The 22,086-nt window shown below is 40.5% G+C and overlaps 1 protein-coding gene and 1 long non-coding RNA gene across 10 annotated transcripts in view; one reads left to right on the top strand and one right to left on the bottom strand.

The window, feature by feature from the left end:
* Window positions 1-5,843: 5,843 nt before the first annotated feature.
* On the bottom strand, window positions 5,844-19,327 carry LOC116421275. The gene is made up of 3 exons (XR_004231579.1): window positions 17,648-19,327; window positions 12,991-13,107; window positions 5,844-6,401 (listed from the first exon to the last, which is right to left on the bottom strand). It is a non-coding gene; the product is annotated as an uncharacterized LOC116421275 (long non-coding RNA).
* The window catches only part of CNOT1 (CCR4-NOT transcription complex subunit 1), a 94,020-nt gene continuing 91,256 nt past the window's right edge, over window positions 19,323-22,086 (top strand). For all 9 annotated transcript variants that reach the window (XM_031949952.1, XM_031949953.1, XM_031949948.1 and 6 more), the window contains exon 1: window positions 19,323-19,465. The gene's annotated coding sequence lies outside the window, so the exon portion shown is untranslated. The remainder of the gene's footprint in view (window positions 19,466-22,086) is intronic.

Genomic DNA, 22,086 nt, shown 5'->3' with positions numbered 1-22,086 from the left:
CTGATCTGTGATATTTCCTGGGAATGTTCCTCATGTGTATGTTCTCTGGACATGAGTATTCCTGGTGTATGTTCCCGATTTTGTGATGACCCATGGGAAATATGCACACGAGGAAGAAATCTGTTTAGTCACTGATTTAATGGCTTTTACTTTGAGTTGATGTTTCTTCTGTTTGTGTGTTAAAGAAACAGATAGATGAGGGCTGTTAGATATATCTTTGAGTGAATGCTGCCTTCCAATATTCCTTGAATCCAGAGTAGCTTTCAGGAAACTCACATGTGAAGGGGACCCCAGCCACTACACTGGTGTTGAGAAAATAGGGAGCATCCATTCTCCAATTGAAAAATGGTCAAAGGATATGAACAGACAATTCTCAGATGAAGAAATTGAAACTATTTCTAGTCATATAAAAAGATGCTCCAAGTCATTATTAATCAGAGAAATGCAAATTAAAACAACTCTAAGATACCACTACACACCTGTCAGATTGGCTAAGATGACAGGAAAAAATAATGATGATTGTTGAGGGATGCGGAAAACTGGGACATTGATGCATTGTTGGTGGAGTTGTGAACTAATCCAACCATTTTGAGAGTAGTTTGAACTATGCTCAAAAAGTTATCAAACTGTGCATACCCTTTGATCCAGCAGTGTTACTACTGGGATTATATCCCAAAGAGATTATAAAGAAGGGAAAGGGACCTATATGTGCACGAATGTTTGTGGCAGCCCTTTTTGTAGTGGCTAAAAACTGGAGACTGAATGGATGTCCATCAGTTGGAGAATGGTTGAATAAATTGTGGTATATGAAAATTATGGAATATTACTGTTCTGTAAGAAATGACCAACAGGATAATTTCAGAAAGGCCTGGAGAGACTTACATGAACTGATGCTGAGTGAAATGAGCAGGACCAGGAGATCATTATATACTTCAACAACAATACTATATGATGACCAGTTCTGATGGATCAGGCCCTTCTCAGCAACGAGATCAACCAAATCATTTCTAATGGAGCAGTAATGAACTGAACTAGCTATGCCCAGAAAAAGAACTCTGGGAGATGACTAAAACCATTACATTGAATTCCCAATCCCTATATTTATGCACACCTGCATTTTTGATTTCCTTCACAAGCTAATTGTACAATATTTCAGAGTCTGATTCTTTTTCTACAGCAAAATAACGTTTTGGTCATGTATACTTATTGTGTATCTAATTTATATTTTAATATATTTAACATCTACTGATCATCCTGCCATCTAGGGGGGGGGGGGGGGGGGGGGGTAAGAGGTGAAAAATTGGAACAAGAGGTTTGGCAATTGTTAATGCTGTAAGGTTACCCATGTATATATCCTGTAAATAAAAGGCTATTAAATAAAAAAAAATAGGGAGCATCTCGGGAATCTTCTTATACAATTTTGGATCTCAGTTCTTTTTCTAGTCTCTGACACATTCATTTGTGCTTATCTGACCTACTCATTCAGCAAACTTCACCGGTTACCATGCAGAATAGGAATCCAATAATTTCAGATACATAAGCTTTTCTTTTCCCAATTGGGAAAACTTCAAACTACCCTCCTTAATTAAGGCCCTGTTTTCCTGGTGGTCCAATAGTCTATTATGCTTAAAAGTCACTCAGACATTCACTGCTTGTTCTTTCAAATGATGGAGAAAGTCAGGAAGATTCTGGGCCTGATATTGATCAACAAGGAAGAACTGGAAATTCTGGGGAATTTCTGAATTTGTGACAGAAAAAAGGAGATTTTATTATTAATTAATCAGGTTTCAAAGGGTTCTCAGAAAGGGCAGATTGAACCTCATGGCCTAAAATTATGTAAGGGAAAGAAGTTTGGGAGGCATTGGAGGTTTATGAAATCATTGGGCATAGATTTAGATCCAGAGATTCTCTTGCATTCTCTAACCCACATACCTTCATTTTACTGAGGCTTTTGTAAGTTAAAAGACTTGCTCAAGATCACATCAATAATAATAATTTTTTTCAACATTTACTTTTTAATAGTAATTATCTAAAATGAATCTTGAACTCAGGCTTTCTGACTCCACAACCAAAAGTAGAAATAATTCCAATATAAAGGAAGAGGGACAGCTGCATAGAGTACTCATATACAGTTTGCAAATTGAACTGAAGAGACCCATATATTTGTAAAGGAAATTCATCAACTAACTTAAAAAAGAGAGAGAGAGAGAGAGAGACAAGCATACAATATGGAAACAAAAATGAGAGGATGAATAAAAAACTATGTGACTTCATCTGTTGTGAACTGCCTCTCCTTTCTAATTCCACATGCTTCAAATCAACTCAATAGGCCACTTAGTTAACTCTCTCTTTGTTTGGTCCAGTCTCAGAAGATGAGAATTCTGGTCAACACCAATCAACCAATCAACATTTATTAAGCACCTTCTATGTGCCAGGCACTGTGTTAATCACAGGGGATGCAAAGAGACAAAAAAAAAAGGAGCTCATGATCTATTGAGAACAAACAGCAAACACATAAATACAAGATAAACAATACAAGATAAGATATGCAAGATAAATAAGGAATAACTAATGGGGGGGGGAAGAATAGGGAAGGCAAAAGATAGTCTTTATCCTCAAGGAGCTTATAATGCAATAGGGTAGATAACGTGAAAACAAATATTACTTTTTAAATATAAATATTTTTAAATTAAAATATGCTATGTACAAAATAAATAAGAGAGAGAAGGTACTAGAATTAAGAGAGGTTGAAGAAAGTGTCCTGTAAAAGATGGATTTTAGTTGGGATTTAAAGGTCAGTGGTTGCAGTGGAAAAGAGAGAGTATTCCACACCTAGGGGACAACCAGAGAGAATCCCCAGAGATGGGAGTGACTTGGCAAGAGAACCAACTGGAGGAAATGTCAGCTTCTGAGAGTAATTGTGACAGAGAAAGATGTAACAAGACTGGAAAGGTGTTTGTGGGAGAAGGGAGGAGTTGGTTATGAAGGGCTTTGAATGCCAAACAGAGCATTTTGCAGTTGATCCTGGAGGCAAGGAGAAACACTGAAATTTGTTGAGTGGGTGTGTGTGACAGGACCAGATATTAATGAGTGAATGGAGATTTGATTGAAGTGAGGAGAGATTTGAGGCAATAATCTAGGTGTGAAGTGACTGGGGCTGTACCAGAGTAAGGGCAATGTAAAAGGATAGGAGGGGACACACAGGAGAGAGATTGCAAAAGTAAAAATAATAGGCCTTGGCAACAGTTTAGATATGGGGGGGAGGGGAGGTAACATAGTGAAGAATCCAGTCTGACTCCTACGTTTTGAGCCTGAGGACTTGGAGGATGGTGATGTATTGTACATTAATAAGCAAGGTAGGATAGGGTGAGGATTAGGGTGAAAGATGATGATTTCTATTTTGGATATAATTGAGTTTTAAAAGCTGCCTACTGGACATCCAATTTAAGATATTTAAAAGATAGTTGGAGATTTGAAATTAAAAGTCACCAGGGAGTTTAAGGCAGAAAAGATAGTTTTGAAAGCTCCATCACCAAGGGAAGAAGAAGGCGGCCCAGGATAGAACCCCCCAGAAACACTTATGTTGAGGTTGGGAAGGGACCCCAAAAGGTTAGGGTCATAGACTGGCATCACAAGGTGTTTCAAAAGAATGTTCAGGTTTGAACCCATTTCCAAGTCAAGGGGGCAAAGTTTATTGTAATCGTAATGTCAATTGGAGTGGTCTAAATTCCAAGAGAATTTAGCAAAGAAACAGAAGCAAGTGGACACATTTATCTAGTTTTTCATGTTATATATATGCTAATTTTATGGTCTAGGGGTAGAACCAAGGAATGGTCTGAAGAATTGGTTGTCACTGACCAACAGATAGTAATGTTTGTAGAATTATTCTAAGGCCAGAAGACTTGAAAATTATTGACAAACTTAGAACAATAGTCTCAGGATCACTAATATATCTTCCCTAAAGTCTAAAGGACTTTATTGTATTATATTATATTATTATATTCCTAGGCTAGAGGAATTTTATAATCATTAACAGAACAATAGCATTCTTAGATAAGAGAGCCTCGGGATTATAGATTCTAAAACCAGAAGATTTAGAATCACTGACTTATTGTTAGAAAAGAAGCCCCCTAAGATCAGGGGATCTTAAAATTATTGCTGTCTCCCCTAGGGGCTATATTACATCATTTATGGTTAGAGGGTGTGATCCTGGAGGATCTAACAAAGGAAACAAGAGGAGTATCAGGGATGTAGGAGAAGAACCAGCAGAGAGAAGAAAGTATTAACGAGTAAAGAGTGACCAGCTATGTCAAGGACTACAGAGAAATCAATGAGAATGAGGACTGAGGGAAAGCCACTGGACTTGGCAAATAAATCAGTGATAACTTTGGAGAGGGCAGTTCTGGTGGAATGACAATATTAGAGCCTCTCTATTTGGGTCCTTGATCCTATCTCCTGCTTCAATCATCCTCCCTCTATCTGGATAGTAATTACAAATACGAACATTTCCAAATTCAAGCTCATTATCTTTCCTCCCAAAGCCATTCCCTCTCTGGACTTCCCGATTTCTGACAAGGGCAAATATATATGACCCTTTGTAACCGATTTGGGGTTTTCTTGGCAAAGATGCTCAAGTCGTTGGCCATTTCCTTCTCCAGCTCATTTTACAGATGAGGAACCTGAAGTGTCTGAGGCTGGATTCAAACTCAGGAAGATGAGTGTGCCAAACTCCAGGCTCAGCGTTATCCATTGGGCCACCATCTAGCTGCCCAAAACATTTATTTATTAAGCACCTGCTATATGCAAGATATATAAAGACAGGTTAGCTCAATGGAAAGAATAATGAGCTAGGTCTGGAAGATCTGGGTTGAAACTTCACCCCTGATACGTTATTTAGGTGGCTCCTATTGATCTCAGATATCTCTTATCAACTCAATCTTGAGTTGGCTGAGGAGAACAATGGCACATTGTGCATGGCGGCCACAACGGGACACAGAGACTAGGACACTGCACCTGAAGTTAGGAAGCTCTAAATTCAAACCCAGATTGTGATCCTGGGAAAGTCACTTCACCCAGTCTGCCTCAGTTTCTGCATCTGTAAAATGAGCTGGAGAAGGAAATGGCAAATCATTCTAGTATCTCTGCCAAGAAAATCCCAAATGGGGTCGCCAAGAGTGGGACATGATTAAAAACAAATGAACAACAAGAACAAACCTGAAATCTGGCCTCAGACGCTAGCAGCAAGTCGCTTCCTTTCTGTTTGCCTCAGTTTCCCATCTGGGAAAATGGGACTCATAACAAGACCTACCTCACAAGGTTGCGGTGAGTTTCCAATGAGATAATATTTGTAAAACACTTAGCACAGTGCTGTACATAGTTAGTGCTTAATAGATGATAACTGGGTGCTTCCTTCCTACTAAGGAGTCATCCTCCATTCTTCCTTAGGTACTCCTTCCTCCCTCAGTTGCTAGGTCTTGGTCTTAGTGATTTTACCTGATATCTCTCTCACTTCCTCAGAAGTGAACTCTTTCCTCTAAGATATTAGAACATGTATTATCTTCTGGTCTGCTGGTTATTACTGAAGTTTTTGGCCCAGGGATGTCTATTTTCCTGGGTACTTGTGATCCTGATTTAGAGAAAGACGCAGTTTAAAATTAACAAAGAAAGACCTGATTCTTTCCTGGTTGAGCTGGTCAAGGAGTTCTCCCTTCCCCAACTCATTTCTTTAACTATTTGAGGTGTGTGTGCTGCAGTCCTGGCTCCTACTGACTCCAAAGACCCAATTGTGAAATTTTCAGTGTGACCATTTAAACTTCGGAAATTAGCAAAGGCAAGTACAGGTTAGGACTTGGTTTATTGTTTTGTGGATTGGCTATTGTAGATTAAACTTAAAAGTGTGTCCTGCATTCCCTTTCTCTAGCAGATTGTTAAACATTTACCAGATCCCTGTTCCACACCCATCTCTCTAGTCACACCTTAGTTCAGGTCCTCATCTCTCTTGCCTCCTCTGTATGATCACCTTGCCCCAAATTTCTCCCCTCCATTGCCAATGCTGTCAGACTGACTTTTTTAAAGCAGAACTGATCATGTTACTCCTCTGCTCTGAAAGCTTCTGTAGTTCCCTATGGTTTCCACATAAAGTTATGATTCCAAGTTGATAGAGAGGCAGATTGAGTTGTGATCCACAGAAAAACTTCCCACAATAAAATTCTTCAAAAGAAGAATTTGTTTAAGTAGTTGCTTTTCAGTCGGAGGCAGAATAGTCACTTTTTGGTTATATTGTTGAAAGGATTTCCATTCAAAGGTCGGACCAGATTTCATCTTCCAAATCTGGGTTGGTCTCTTTCGACTCTTAGGTCCCTCCCCAACTCTGGAATTCTTTGGAAGAAAGAATCTGCTTCCTATGGAGAGGATGAATAAAACTTTAATCATTCCTTGAATGAGCTTATAACCAGTTGGGTAGATGACTCGGGATATGAATAAGCAAATGAATGCCATTCTAATAACTACTCATCAGAATGCAATGATGTCCGTTTATGTATGGTCACAAAAAGGCTGGCCTCCAAAAATATTTTATGTGTACACAAAAATTCTGGCATACAAACTCCTTCTAATCACTCAAGATTAAGTAAATCAAGATTTTTCTAAATAATCTCATCCAGATGTTTGACCAATAATCCAAGTGCTATAAGTAATAGTGACCCAAATTTAGACAGTGTTATTTCTCAAACTACTAATCAGAGGAAACTTCTTGAGGACATTAATGAATCAGGATGCTGACTGAGACAAAGGCACATGAGTCAGTGTAGAAAAGGGAAGAGGGACATCTGGTTAAGTCGACAAGCATTTATTAAGAACCTCCTATATGTCAGGCACTGTGCTAAGCACTGGAGATACAGAGAAAGAAAAAAGTATGGTTTTTGCCCTCCAGGAGGTCACAGTCTAAGACACAACATGCAAATAATTATGGCCAAACAAGGTACATTCGGGATAAATTACAGATAATTACAGAGGAAAGTAACTAGCATTAAGAGGAGGGGATGGAGGAAAAGGCTAGGCTTTTAGCTACGTTTTGAAGGAGGCCAGGGAAGCCCTGTAGCTAAAAGGAGGAAAGAGAGAATTCTAGAGATGAAGACCATACCCAGAGTTTGGAGATGAAATGATAGTTCAAGAAACATCAAAGTGCCAGTGTTACTCTATCAAAGAGGAGGTGGGAGTAGGATGTGTCATAATAAGACTGGGAGGATAGAAAGGAATTAGGTGATGAAAGGCTCTTTTGAGGGGTGAATAGTATTTTTTCCAACATTCATTTTTTTTAAAATAAGATTTTGATTTTGAAATTTTTCCCTCTTTATCTCCCTTTCACCCTAAGACAACAAACAATTTGATATAGGTTATACATGTGCAATCATGTTAAACATATTTCCATGTCATGTTGTGAAAGCAGAAACAGAACAAAAGGGAAAAACCATGAAAAAAAAACAAAAAACAAAGTGAAAATAATATGCTTTGATTTATAATCCATAGTTCTTTCTTTAGATGTCATTCATGAATCCTTCAAATTACCAATCATAACTGATAATCGCATAATGTTGCTATTACTACGTCCAATGCTTTCTTGGTTCTCACTTCATTCAGTATCAGTTCATGTACAGGTTTTTCTGAAATCTTCCTGCTCATTTCTTATGGCACAATGGTATTTCATTACATTCATATATTATAATTTGTTAAGCCATTCCCCAATTGATGGGCATTCCCTCAATTTCCAATTATAGAAAGCTTTAGCAGCAAACTGAGGATTTTATGTTTGTTCTTAGAGGTAATAGGGAGCCACTGAAATTATTGAAAAGGAAAGTTTCAGGATCAGACTTGTGGAGAATGGAATGGGGGAGAGAGAGAGAGAGAGAGAGAGAGAGAGAGAGAGAGAGAGAGAGAGAGAGAGAGAGAGAGAGAGAGAGAGAGAGAGAAAGAGAGAGAGAGAGAGAGAGATGGTGTGTGTGTGTGAAGGAAACAAGCATTTATTGAGCATCTACTATGCTAAATGCCCTACAAAGACCAAACAGCAGGCTGTTACAGTAGTCCAGATGTGAAGTGAGAAGGTGATGCCCAAGTCAAAGGAGAGAAGGAGGTATAACAGATTTTACAAAGGTAAATTCAGGAGGCTTTGATTGGGACAGATTGGGAGGTGAGAGATGAGGAGTTGAGGGTGATAACTTATGTCACAAACTTGGGTGACTGTGAAGAAGTGGAAAAGATAAGGAACTCGGCTTTGGACAACTGGCCTCAGTGGCCAGAGCAGAGATCAGAATCCAGGTGTCCTGAGGGCAGGGAAAGGAGGGAAGGGACTTCTAGAGAGCACATGTCCTCCCAGGATCAGCTGGCCACTCACTAGGTTGTTTTCCCTTTCTATATCTCATAGAATTTAGAGTTAGAAATAACGTCAGAAATCATCCAAACCAACACTCCATTTGAGAAATTGAGATTAGAATGGGGGGGGGGAGCTTTGCCCAAAGTCAAAGAATTGAAAAGAACGTTTGAGCAGAGAAGAGTAAAATGGTGGCAGCTTTGGGGAGGAGGAGAGGAGATTCATCCATCTTCTCCTCTCATAGATGAGGTATCAAAAGCCCCAATAATTTACGTGATTTGTACAATGCAGGAGTTGGAAAGGCAGTATTGAAACCCAGTTCCTCTGACTCCAAATCTTGACCTCTTTCCTTGACTTCACCCTCTATACCCCCCTCCCCACTGCCCCTTCTACAAATGAGACCAGTAATAATAATCATGGGACAACCGTAGCAAGGACTTTTATATTTCCCCCATTTTTCTTCCAAGAATTTTATGACAGATCCTGATCTGAGCTAAGAATTCTGGCCTTCACTCTACACCTACCCTCTATTAAATAACAATTTGCTCCTCACTATTTATCTCCCCTCCCGGCTGTTGTGAGTAACAATTAGTGAGGTTGGGAAGCACTTCTAGATCTTTGGATGCAAAACTAATTATTAAAAGAGACCTGGTGAGTAATTAACAGCTGGCTGACACATCTCAACTGTTCCTGAATACCTTTGAACCTCAGGACACATAATAGGTGAGTTATCAAGTGATACAAAGAACCCTGGGTATAAGCCTTGGCTGGCAGAGGGGAGAGGAGAAGGGAAAATTCTGCTACTTACTTCTTTTCCTGGTTTTCTAGCTAGAGTTGCAGGGTCTTGGAGTTCCTAGTAGCTAATTGCAGCCTTCTCCCCAATGGCTTTTAAGGATGTTCACCTGAGGGGAAAGGGGCTGCCAATGGTCTTTAATCTAGCTCTCTGGGAGTATGTGGAGTGGTATCTAGAGTAGATCAGGGAATGAGAATTAAGATGGGAATTCCTTTTGCTCCAGACTCAAAACAATAGAGGCTTTGGCTCTTGCAAAAAATTAAGTTTTTTTTTCTCAAAACCTGTCTTCTTTGCAGACCTTTTAAAGTCTTTTTAAAATGACTTCAGAAGACTTCATTTCTCTCTCTCTCTATATATATATAGAACTGACTACATAAAAGTATCTCTAACTTCTCTTATGGGGTGAACATTTTATGATTCAATTATTTCCCTTCTCTGGCTCACAGTTTGGAAGACGGGAGGAAAAACAACAGGGAATCACCCTGATTGACCTCTTGGCTCCAATCCATTAAAAGGAGGAGTTTTTTTTAGTTTTACAGGTTTTTTTTAAGTATTCTGGATCCCTCTGGCAGTGTGGGGAAGCCTAGGGACTTCCCAGAATTATATTTTTAAATGTGTAAAATAAAATGCATAGGATTACAAAGAAAACCAAAGATTAGGGAAAATAAAGTTGTAATTTTTTCTCCTTTCTAACATCAGACTCCATAGACCTCAAGTTTAAAAAAAGGGATGGAGACAAAGTACCATCTCACAAGCTGGGATAGAATCAAGTGATGATGGTGCTTTGTCCTGCTACACGTTAGATAAAACCCTTGGACTGAGAACCATCTTTAAACAAATGTTGGCTAGACAGGGGGTGGAGTGGACTCTGGGAAAGAGTAATGGCAAAAGTCAAAGGGCAGTTGACCTTAGGACATAACAATAATATTACCATTGGCTTTGGCTCCCTCCAACCCAAGACCTCAAAGCTTTTAAGTGGTTTTTAACTCATTCATCTCTGATCCTCTTTGGGTTAAGATGTGAATTTAGAAAATTTAATGCAACAAAAATGTATTCATTGAGCATCGACTTTGTACCAGCATGGCTTACGGTGCTAAGGATACACTTTTGAAAAACTACACGGTCTCTGGCTTCTCGTAATTTTATACGGAATAAGACATTTAGTCTTAGAAATACTGTGTCTGTTACAATGAGAAGTGCATAAGTATGAATAAAGAAATAAGAGAGCTTCTGAGACAGAACCTTTCTAGCTGAGGGAGTAGGGAAGACCTTTTGGAAGGGTGGCCCCTGAGCTGGGTCTGGAAGGAAGGGAAAGGATTGGTCCCCTTTCCTCCCTTCTCATTATTTCTTTCCTTTTTTTATAAATATCTTCTGTTTTGACATTGCATTCATTTTTAAATATATTCATCCACTCCTTAAAGGGAAGTCTTCTAACTCCCTAATTCTATTCTTTCTCCTCATTGTGACTACCAGTCATTCCACCCTCGTAGTTTTTTGCTAAGCCATCATTAGTTAGACTCTCCCACCTTCTCTGTCTTCACTCCTTGGTGAATCAATTCAATACTACCATATTCTCTAACCTACAATCCCTTGAAACTTTGTCCTATTACTGTTCTCACCTTTCTAGAAACCCCAACCCAGATTTAATGCCACCATGCCTCTTATTCATATGTTATTGGAAGGACCTGAATCAAAATCATGTTAATAATCCAGTTGAAATTTATGTTCCATATGAAAACTATGTTCCATAATTTCAACTGGCCCTCACTGCAGCGAAGCAATTATTCTACTCTTCCTAAATCAATTCTCTATCCCACTAATTCAAAGTGCTATTACAAATCTTTTCAATTCTTCTCAATCTTTACCCATTTTCCCTTTCAGAGAACTTCACCTCTTACTTCATTGAGAAGATTTAAGCCATTTGCTGAGAGTGCCTTTTTTTCTTTTTCTCATATCATTTAGAAATCCTCCCCCACGATTCATTTTTTGTTCCTCTTTTTAATAAAGAGGTAGCCCTTCTCCTTGCCAAAGCAAATCCCTGTACATGTGTTCTTGATCCCATCCTCTATTCATCTTCTCCAGCAGATTGTTTCACTATCATCCAGGTTCTCTTTTCAATCTTTGATTTCTTCTTAACTTTTGGCACCTTCCCTGCCAGCTACAAACATACTTTTGTTTTCTCCATCTTTAAAAATATCCTAGCTTGATCCAACCACTTACACTATCATTCTCCACATTTCTTTCTCATCAAGAATAAACTTCTTGAGAAAGCCATCTATATTCAATATTTCTCCTTTCTCTCTTCTTTCTCTTTTCACCAGATCCTCTGCCCTTTGGCTTCTGGCCTTATTTTAAAGGCAACTACCTTCTTACAGAGAAGGTTTTGAATGATCTCTTGCTAGATCTAATGCCCTTTTCCTCCTCTTCCTCCTTCATGATCTTTCTATAACCTTTGACACTGGTGAGCACCATTTTCTCCTCTCTCTCTCTCTCTGCCATATGTTTTAATGATACGGTTCTTTTCTGGTATTCCTCCTACCTGGAGACCTGCTCCTGTCTTCTTTTCCAGATCTTCATCCAGTTCATGCTCAATAATGGTGAGAAAAGCCAATGGTTTTGCTCTGGGTCCCCTTCCCTTTTGCCTCTGCTTTGTCTTGTTTGGTGATCTCATCAATACCTTCGATTAGCATCTCTATGGTAATGATTCCCAGATTTTTATATCCAACCGTAACTATTTCCATGTACCATAGTCCTACATCATAAGTTGTCTTTTAGACATCTCAATCTGGATGAGCCTAAATGTATTTCAGACTCAACATGTGCCAAATAGATCTTTCCCTCTAAACTCTCCATTCTTTTCAACTTTCTTATTATTATCAAGGGTACCACTATCCCCCATTATCCAATGTGGGCATAATTCTTGATTCCTCACTTTGACTCCCTCCACTTGTACAATCTGTTGTGTAATTTTATGTTTGTTATCTTTAAAAGTTTTTGTGTATACACCTCTTCTCTAGTCACCTAGCATATTCCTTTAGTATGGGCCCTCATCATCTCTCATCCAGACAGTAGTCTTCTCATTGGTTTTTCCACCACAAATCTCTCCTTCGAAAGCATTCAACTGCTAAAGTGATTTCCCTAACCTGACCCAATTCAACAAATTCCAATGGTAAAGATAATGGAATATTATTGTTCTATAAGAAATGATGAGCAGCTGATTTCAGAAAATCCAGGAAAGACATACATGAATTGATGCTAAATGAATTGAGCAGAACCAAGAAAACATTGTACACAATAACAAGAAGATTATGTGATGATCATCTGTGATGGATTTGGCTCTTTTCAACAATGAGGCTATTCAAAGCAATTCTAATGGACTTGTGATGGAAATACCAATTGCATTCAGAGGGAGAACTATGGACACTGAATTTTTTGGGTTTTTTGTGTGTGCTTTTTTTTTCTTGTTTTTCCCTTTTGATCTGATTTTTCTTGTGCAGCATGACAAATATGGAAATATATTTAGAATTATACATGCTTAACCTATGTCAGATTGCTTGCTCTCTTGGGGAGGAGGAGAAAAAGGGAGAAAAATTTGGAACACAAGGTTTTGCAAAAGTAAAGGTTGAAAACTATCTTTGCATATATTTGACAAAATAAAATAGTATTTTAAAATTCCAATGGATCCTTATTACTTTCAGAAGCAAATATAAAATTATTTGGCTTTTAGAATCCTTTACAACTAGGCCCCTTCTTAGCTTTCTGGTCTTTTTACATTTTATTCCACTCCACTCAAGCTTCGCTGGTTTATTTTCCGTTCTTTTATCAGTACTACCTTTGTAACTATGCACTGATTGTCCCATCCTCTTCAACCTTTTAGGTTTCTTAGACTTCTGCAAGAGTCAGCACAAGTCTTGCCTTCTGCAGGAACTCTCTTCCTTCTCACTCCTTTCTACTGGGGGGGAACAGAAAATCTTTATGTGATGTATGCATAGCCAATAAAACCAATGTAATAAAGGCATGTTTCATTCTATATCTTGAGTCTGGGAAGCATGCTTGGAAATTGTGTAGAATCATTATTGGTGATTACCCAGAATAGAGTTTTGAAACCTTTTTCAGGTTTCAATTTGTTAATTTTTTTGTGATTTTATGATTACAGAATAAATTGTTCTGCTGACTCTTCTGACTTTTCTCTGCATCAATTCATACAGACCTTCCCAGGGTTCCCCTAACTCATGCCCTTCATGATTTCTTATAGTGCAATATTATTCCATCACATTCCTGTGTCTTTGTTCAGTCATCCTCTATGGTGGCCCTCTTGGTTTAACAGTTGTTTGTGATTACAGAAAAAAAAAAAAGAATGTGGTCTTGGAAGCATGATCTCTCTCTCTCTCTCTCTCTCTATCTATCTCTCTCTCTCTCTCTCTCTCTCTCTCTCTCTCTCTCTCTCTCTCTCTCTCTCCTCTTCCTTCTCTTACATTTCTTTTCTCTCTTCTCTCATTCTTTCTCTCTCTTCCTCACCCCCCGTTTTTCTTCCCCATCTCTCTTTTTCTCCCCCCTTCTTTTCTCCCTCTTTCCCTCCTTCTCTCCTTCCCCCTCTCTCTCTTTCTGGACCTCAGTTTCCTCAGATGGTCTCTAAGCTCAAAACTTATGTGCTATGAACTTCATGTTCAGCAAATTTCAGGTTCAGCATTCAGTCTAGCAACAGGAAATCAGAATGAAATGATTAAAAGAAGCAGTTTCCTGAATGAGTCCCAATGGCTTCTACTTTTAAGATTTTTGTCCTGAGTCCTTATTTTCCATTATTATCATGTAAGTTCCAGAGGAAATACTTAAAATTAATTAGGTGGGAATCACATTCTTTTTTTCTGAGCACTTAGTTGGTGTTTAATAAATGTTGTTGCATTGACCATCGACAATATAGATTTTTTTCTGAGTCTATAATTGGAAGCAAGATAAAGAATATTGGACTTAGAATTAGAAAACCAGGATTCAGTCTTCTTAACTAATCACTTTACTTTTCTGAGGCTTTGTGGTACAATGCAATGCTCGGCCTGAAGTCAGGAGTTGAGTTCAGTTCTGGCATCAGATACTGTATGAGTCTGAGCAAGTCATTTAAACTCTGCCTCAATTTTCTCAACTATAAAATAGAGATAATAATAGCATCTACTTCTCAGAGTTGTTGTGAGGATCAAATAAGCTAATATCTATAAAGCAGTTATGGTTCCTAGCACATAGCAGATTTTATATAAAGGCTATTATAATTATTAGTCAGTCAACAAGCATTTATTAAGTTTCTACTCTGTACTAGGCATTGTAGTAAATCTAAATCTGAACATAGAAAGTAAGGCAAAAAAATCAGTTTCTGTCCTCAAGGGAGAGTCAACATACAAACTATTATATACAGGATAAAACTGGAGAAAATACTCTACATAATTCCTTCCTTGACTACCCCCTTCAAAGAGACTGAAAGGGCTTCTTTCCTGTGATTAATATGTTAATTCTGATATGGAAAAGAAGATACTCACCCTAGGTGAGAGGTCTTGAAGTCAATGACTTGTGCTGGCTACCCTATCTCCATAAATCGGGTGAAGATGGATTATTATTCTTGCTCCATCTTCCTAAGAATTTTTCCTTTGCTTTTGCCCTATATAGCCAAAGGTAAAACTCTGATAAGAGTGTTAACCTAGAGAAAATATTATTTCTTCATATTTTCAGTTGAACTCAAAAAGTTTGGATAATACGTGCGTGTTAATACTTGCATCATCTGTTCCACCATAGAGAGGCCCAAAGAAGTTAAAGCTTTGTATAAATGGGAGCTCTTAGTATCCCTGCTATATTGATACATGAGATTATCCCTAATAATGTCAAGATTATTGTATCTTGACTCGTAGATATGTATCTGTCACTGGTAGAGAGAAACAGAGTACGAAGTCTGGAGTCTGAGAAAGAACATTGGTAGCCTGCTTCTCTCCTCTTGCCAGCTCACTCCTGTTTGCACTGAATTCTCCCATCCACCATTAGTGGATTACTCCAGTGAGTAATTGTGTTCAAGCTTCTTGAATTTCAAGTTTCTACAGAAGGGAGCCAACTTCAGGCAACATTTTTATATAAAGTATAATCAAAGTATAGGGTTTTAATGTAACTGATCCCAGATTATGTTCTGCATTCTCATAGGATGTTAAGAGGAATGTCTACATCTCTTTTATGATGCTTATCATAAAATTATCATTAAGTAGGCAGAAAGTGAACTGAGTTATGAATTTTGAGTTTAGAATTTGAATGCTACCTAAGACTCTTAAACATGTAAGCCTACATGAGTCAGCCTCTATGTGACTAAGTTTCCTCATCTGTAAAATGGGAATAGTCATAGTACCTACTTTCCTAGACTATGAGGATCAAATGAGATATAAAGTACTTTGCAACTGTAATTCAGTCTATAAATGCTAGCTATTATTATTCCTTCCTTCCCTCTTTCCTTCCTTTCTTCCTTCCTTCCTTCCTTCCTTCCTTCCTTCCTTCCTTCCTTCCTTCCTTCCTCTTTTTCTCTTTCTCTTTTCTCTGTATTTTTCTCTTTCTTTTCTTTTTCTTCCTTCCTCCTTTCCTCCCTCCCTCCCTCCCTTCCTCCTTTCCTTTCCTTTCTTTTTGCTGTAATAGAGTTGCTTGTGTCCATACCTACTCCATACAACCTAGCTGTTTTCTCAATACCTCTCACTCCTGCCTCTGAGACTTTGTTCATGTCTTTCGATCCCTGTAGTATGACTTGGAATGCCATCCAGCTTCCTTTTCCCATTTCTATCGATTCTTGCTAAAATCTTTCCCATTTTTCAAGGAGCCCACCTAACCAGCTCAGTTACCATTTTTCTATGAAAACTTTAGGTTTTCCTGCCTTCCTGTGAATTCTCATTGTAGTTCACACCCTTTCTCCCTGAAACTTCTCTCCTTCTTTGTGTTACAGCAAATTACAATTTATACTCTTGCTTTTATAAAGGGGATCCAACCTTGGTCAATTTCTGCCAAATATTGGCACTTGGAAGGTGGGTATGGGATCTGATTTAAACTAACATTAGATTTTTCTCTATGTTCTACGGAGCTCCATGTTCTCTGAGGGCAGGGACCTTTTCTTATTCTTCTAGCCTTCTTTCCCCTATATAGTCTTGTCTATATCAGTTTCGTACCCTCTCTGCTATTTAGTTTATCCATTTAACTATCCACCCATTCATTCAACAGGTATTTGTTGTGTGTGCACAATACTATGCTTGTGGCTGGGGGAGGGAGGATACACACTTAAGATTCCACGAGCATTCTGTTTTTATGGAGTTCAGAGTCTACTAGTAAGGTAAAACACCCCTTGGGAAATTAGCACAATGCTTTGCTCATAGTATGGTACACCATGGGAAAAAATTCATCACTTAGCTGGTGATCACCTCGTTGGGCTGGTGATGAGCCTTAGCCTACTTAGCTAGGTTGGTCCTTAGATAACAGACACTGTCTATTCAGGGCTCAACCTGAAAGCTTCTGCATCTTGATGGAACTTCCCACAACTTGGGTTCCATTGGTCTAGCTCTTGGGGGGTCAGGGGTCACATTTAGCCATATAAAGTCCTTTACAAATTGAGGTGCAATTAGGTGGCACAGTAGATAGTACACTGGCCCTAAATTCAGGACTTAGATTCAAATCCAGCCTTGGATAATCGTTATATGATCTGAACAAGTTTCTTAATACCATGCCTCAGGTTCCTCATCTGTAAAACGGGCTGGAGAAAGAAATGACACACCACTGCAGTATCTTTGCCAACAAAATCCCAAATGGGGTCAGGAAGAGCTGGACGCAGCTAACTGACTAAACAACAAAAACAGCAAGTTGGCACCTTGTCATTTTTGTAAGCTGCTGCTGCTTGCAGTTGGCTTCATGCAGCTGATGATGAACTAGCTCCACTAAGCTACTTGTTGTCCCTTAAAGAAGACAGTCACCCCTTTTTTCAGTAGTACCAGAGGGGCAAGCTCTTCCCCTGCCTGGAATGCTCTCCCTCTTTACCTCTGTCTCTTCCTTCCAGGTAGCTCAAATCCCACCTTCTGCAGGAGACTTTCCCCTATTCTCCAAGATCCTAGCGTATCCTGCTCTGAGATTACATTCTACTTTTTTCCCCTACATGTTTCATGTATCTAGCTCTTTACAAGGTGTCTTCCCCGTTGCTATGGAAGCTCCTTGGAGCTTCTACCTTTCTTTTTCTACCTTTCCCCCACCCTTTTGTCTTCTCAACACTTAGCACAATGCCTAGTGCATAGGAAGTATTTAATAAAAGCCTGAAGCCTGACTCTTGCCTCTGCCCTATGTTGATGCACCAGAGTCATAGTAATTACCCGATAGTTGCTGAAGCAATGATTGTGTACTATAGAACTATGAGCAACTGTCCATTAATGAATGTGCTAATCAGTCTTCCTTACGTCTGAAATGTTTGTATATCTGGCTCAATGTCTAAAATACTGGACCTGAAGTTGGAAACACCTCAATTCAAAACCAGCCTCAGGTGTTTCTTGGTCAAATCACTTCACTGCTTGTCTGCCTCCGTTTCTTCATCTGTAAAATGGAGACAAAACCAGCATCTACTTCCCAGGGTTGTAGATTAGCATCAAATGCGATAATACGCGTGGGGTGTTTTCGAGAATCTCAGAGCACTACACAAATGCCGCTATTTTTTCCAGGCAAAGGAAATGTTTATAACAAAAGTGAAGGAGGGAAGACTGGGTTGAAGGCAAGTTCTAAGAATTTTCCTGGTGAATACGAAGACTGTATATGGACTTTTGGAGGGAGGCGAGGGCTGAGGGATCAGAGTAACTTGGGGAAGTATTAGATCTCGGCACTGATGATGTTAGGGTGGAGTTCCTTCTCGGAGGCTTCGTTCTCAGGGGCAGAAATGCTTGGAGGAGTTGGCTCTGCCGCAAGGTGTGGCGGCTAAGAGCTTTGTGCCTGATGCTCCCTCTGGTTAGCTCCTCCCGAGTAAGCCCGCGGGGGCCTGAGGAACTGAACTGGACTCCGGGAGGTTTCCCGAGTGCTCTCAATTCTAACTTTCCCACTCCTGGAACTTTGGGGCGGTCCCCACTGGCTTTGACCAGCTGATCAGTCGCTGACGGTGCTTATGGTCATTTAGAAAGAGGAGGCCCTTACTCCCACCTGGACTGGATAGGGGGAGACAGGTATGTCCTGGGGAAACTAGGGCAGCATGGAACCTTTCTCTTTAAAGGCCAGGTGTAAAGCACAACAGACTACAGCTCCCAGCACGCCTCGCTCCAAGGACTGCTCCCCTTACAACTTTTCACCTCTGCGGGAACTACGAGTCCCAAAATGCAACACGCAAATACTCGGTCCGCAACCCTCCTTTGCCCGAGGTTGCGTTGCACTATGGGAAATGTAGTCCGGAGGTGGGGAGCAATCAAAAGAAGGTATTTGTAAGGAGGTTGCTTAGGAGGGGATGTCTCTCAGTATTTCAAGAGGAGAAGAGGAAGAGAGAGATCCAGATGGTCACTCTGGTCTCTTGAATGGGGACTCTTGAGATGTATTACTCTTGAAAGAAGGGAAGAGAGAAAAATGCTGTGGGTGCTGAAGAAATTCCCGCCTGTGGTCATTTTTATTCTCCCTGTATCTCCCCCGCTTCCCTCCTCCTCATTTATTGTTGCTCGGGGATGCGGCGCCGCGATCTTATTGGTCGAAATTCTCGAGAGCAGGCGGGATGTCCGAAAAGCCCCAAATGGAAGTATAAGCGCACTCTCATTGGTCTGACTCACGAACGCAGGCGCGAGCCGTCTGACTCCAGCTCCCTGGGGACGGGTGAGCTGCCATTGGCCAAGGCCCGCGAAAGATTAGTTTGGATTGGTGCTTGATAGAAAGAGCCGGGCTTCTTCCTTACTTTCCTCGAGTGATAGCATGTGATTGGTTTAAATCCGCGGTCCCGCGTCGCTGATTGGATATAAGTCACAAGTCTGGAAGCGTGATTGGTCCAGGTCCAAGGACTCCCGCCCCGTGCAGGCAGCGAATGGTGAAATGGAAACGGGGAGGGGAAAGGCCGCGACGTGAGCGCGCGACCTCCGGCGCCATTTTGTCGAGAAACAAGCGGAGTTAACCGAAGAAGAGAGAGGGAGAGAGAGAGAGAGAAGAGAGAGAGAGAGAGAGAGAGAGAGAGGAGAGAGAGAGAGAGGAAGCGAGCGAGCGGACAGAGAGAGGAGAGAGACAGAAAGGGGAGGAGGGACGAGGAGAGGGAGAGCCGGGACCCAGGAGCCTGCCTGTGTCCAGCGCCCCCGGAGCCGCCTGAGGTGAGCCCGGCCAGAGTGGGGCCCGGCGAGTCGCCCGCCGCGTCAGCTCCGGAACGCGGACGCGGCTGGGGGAGGGGAGCGAGGGAGGGAGTGGGGGTCCCGTGGCCTTTGGAGGCCGCGGAGGGAGGCGGGCGGGCGGGGAGGGCCGGGGGCCGGGCGGGAAGGCCCCGGGTTTGGAGCGCGGGGCCGGGGCCTGGGCCGGGCCGCGACCCGGGGGGGCCCGCCCCGCCGCGCCGCGCCGCGCACGTTGTCAGCGCCGGGGCCCCCGGCGGGCCGAGTTACTCCGGAGAAGAGGGCGGCCCCCGCCGCGTCCCCACGGACACGCGCGCGCGCGAATGCACTCACTCACACACTGGCTCACACGTGCCGCCCCCTCCCCTCCCTGCGAGCTGGACACTTGTAGGCCTCGGTGCCCATCCAAGGCCTTCCGGCACCGAGTAGGCACCTACTGTGTGCAGAGCCTTCCCCTCCTCCAGACTCTGCCTGGAGTAGTCACGCCAACTAGCACTTGGTGTCTACTGTGGCTCTGTCCTTCAGGTCCCAAACCAGCCGGCACTTAGTAAATGCCTACTGTATACCAACACTTCTCCCTCTTTCAAACTTTGCCTGGAGTAGTCGGCCGTCCAGCATTTGGTACCCGCTGTGTGTCTGACCTCCAGGCGCTCACTAAGTGCCTGCTGTGTGTCGGCCCTTCAGGTGTCTCTAGATCTTTGTATAGTGAATAAGCCCTGGCACTAAACAAGTGCCTACTGTGTGTCCTCCAGGTTCCAAGCCCTCCAGCACACAGTAAGTGCCTACTGTATGCCGACCCTTCGTTTTTCCTCCTCAAGACTTTGTCAATAGCACTTGGTGCCTACTGTGTGTCTATCTTCCAGGTCCTAAACCAGCCAGTACTCATTAAGTGCCTACTGTGTGCTGATCATTCAGGTTCCTCTAGACCGTGGGCTGATCCTTCAGGCGCTTTTAGACTTTTGTTTAAGCCCTGGCGCTGAAAAAATAAGTGCCTACTGTGTGTCTATCTTAGGTCCCAAGCCAAGGGAGAGAAACAAAGCTGCTTGTCCTTTGATTGAAAGGCCACCTCAACCCCATTGCCAGGGAACTTTTGCCCCCTTCTAATAAGTGACCCAGATAAGGGGACTCTCAAAATGGAAACTTCTTTCCCTTCTCTTGAATATGTGATAGTTTCTTTTCTCTGCTTGCCTTGTCATCATTAAGTTATTTGTGTTTGTCTGAGATTTTTTAAAAAAAGGTAGATACTTTGGTTACAATGAATGAGGATAGAATAACTTAAAAAATTAAAATTGGTAATTTTTGGAGAGGCTAGTTTTCTGTGATCAAGATTAGAATTATTTACATTCCAAAGATTGACCATACATAGTATATTAGCAATGGATTAATGTGACATAGTTACTGTTAATAGTTCATATTTCAGGAGACAGAAACTTGTTACATTGTTTTTTTTGAGGAAGACTGAAAGTAAAACTACTTATCTGCCCCTCTAGTGGATTTTAGACCTTTCTTGAGTATCTCAATTCTAATGGTAGTTTTTGATAAAACTAACTTAAATGTACAGTTCTTTTATATACGGCACTTTGGGTCCTGGACCCTTTAGGGAAGTTTAATAATTTTAGTTTAGGTACCAAAAGTGGAACAATCTACAAGGGATAACTGAAGTTTTTTTTTTTTCCTTTACTCTTAACTTCTGATTGAAGACAATTGAAACAAACACTCCTCTTGAATTTATCAATATGGTGAAAAATGCCAAATCTTTTCTTAATTTAAGATATACTTTCAGTGAAGTAGCCACTTACCTACCCCCATCCCATCCTTGACTGAATTTAAAAATATAGCTTTTTTTTTTTTTTTTTTAAAGAGTGTAATTGCAGTTTTTAAAGCCAGATACTGAGTTCTGGATCTTATTGTTTAGTTTTATACTTTCTAAAATTTGTGACCTCCCAGAATTTAGACAGGGTGACAACCTGGAAGGAAATCAGGAAATTTGTAACATTATTTTAAAAAGGGAGAAATTTATTTGGCACAATATTAGCACTATGGTTTTAAGCAGCTTTAAAAAAAAAACTTTAAAAATATTTGCCCTTCTGGACACAAGTTGTAGGCTGCCATTTTAAAATGTCACTCTTCAGGAACTTTTCTTTATGGTAATAGAAAAAACTGATTTTTCTAGGAATCTCTAAAAAATGTATTGACTAATATACTGACATTGTAAAATTTTGCATTTACTTTGCATTCCTTACCTTATTCTAAATCCTCAAACCAATCTGAATTTCTTTCTGGGAAACTTCAAAATGGCATCCTGCTGAGACTGGCATCACTCTCAACTGTGAATATAGAAAAACCAATAATGCTATTTCTGCTTAAATCTTGTATTTGTGGTTAGCTTTTTTTTTTTTTTAATAATAGCTTTTTATTTTTCAAAATACACACAAAGATAATTTTCAACATTCAACCTTGCAAAACTTGGTGTTCCATATTTTTCTTCCTCCCTACCTTAGTAAGTAATCCAATACAGGTTAAACATGTGCGATTCTTCTAAACATTTTGTGGTTAGCTTTTTAAAAGGAAAAGTTAAGGGTAAAATTCATAGAGGTGCTTTTTTTTTT

Source organism: Sarcophilus harrisii, chromosome 2 (assembly GCF_902635505.1).
Source record: "Sarcophilus harrisii chromosome 2, mSarHar1.11, whole genome shotgun sequence".
In the NCBI taxonomy this organism is placed as follows: Eukaryota; Metazoa; Chordata; class Mammalia; order Dasyuromorphia; family Dasyuridae; genus Sarcophilus; species Sarcophilus harrisii.
The sequence above is the reverse complement of the archived record's forward strand: the minus strand, read 5'-3'. Positions and strand labels throughout refer to the sequence as shown.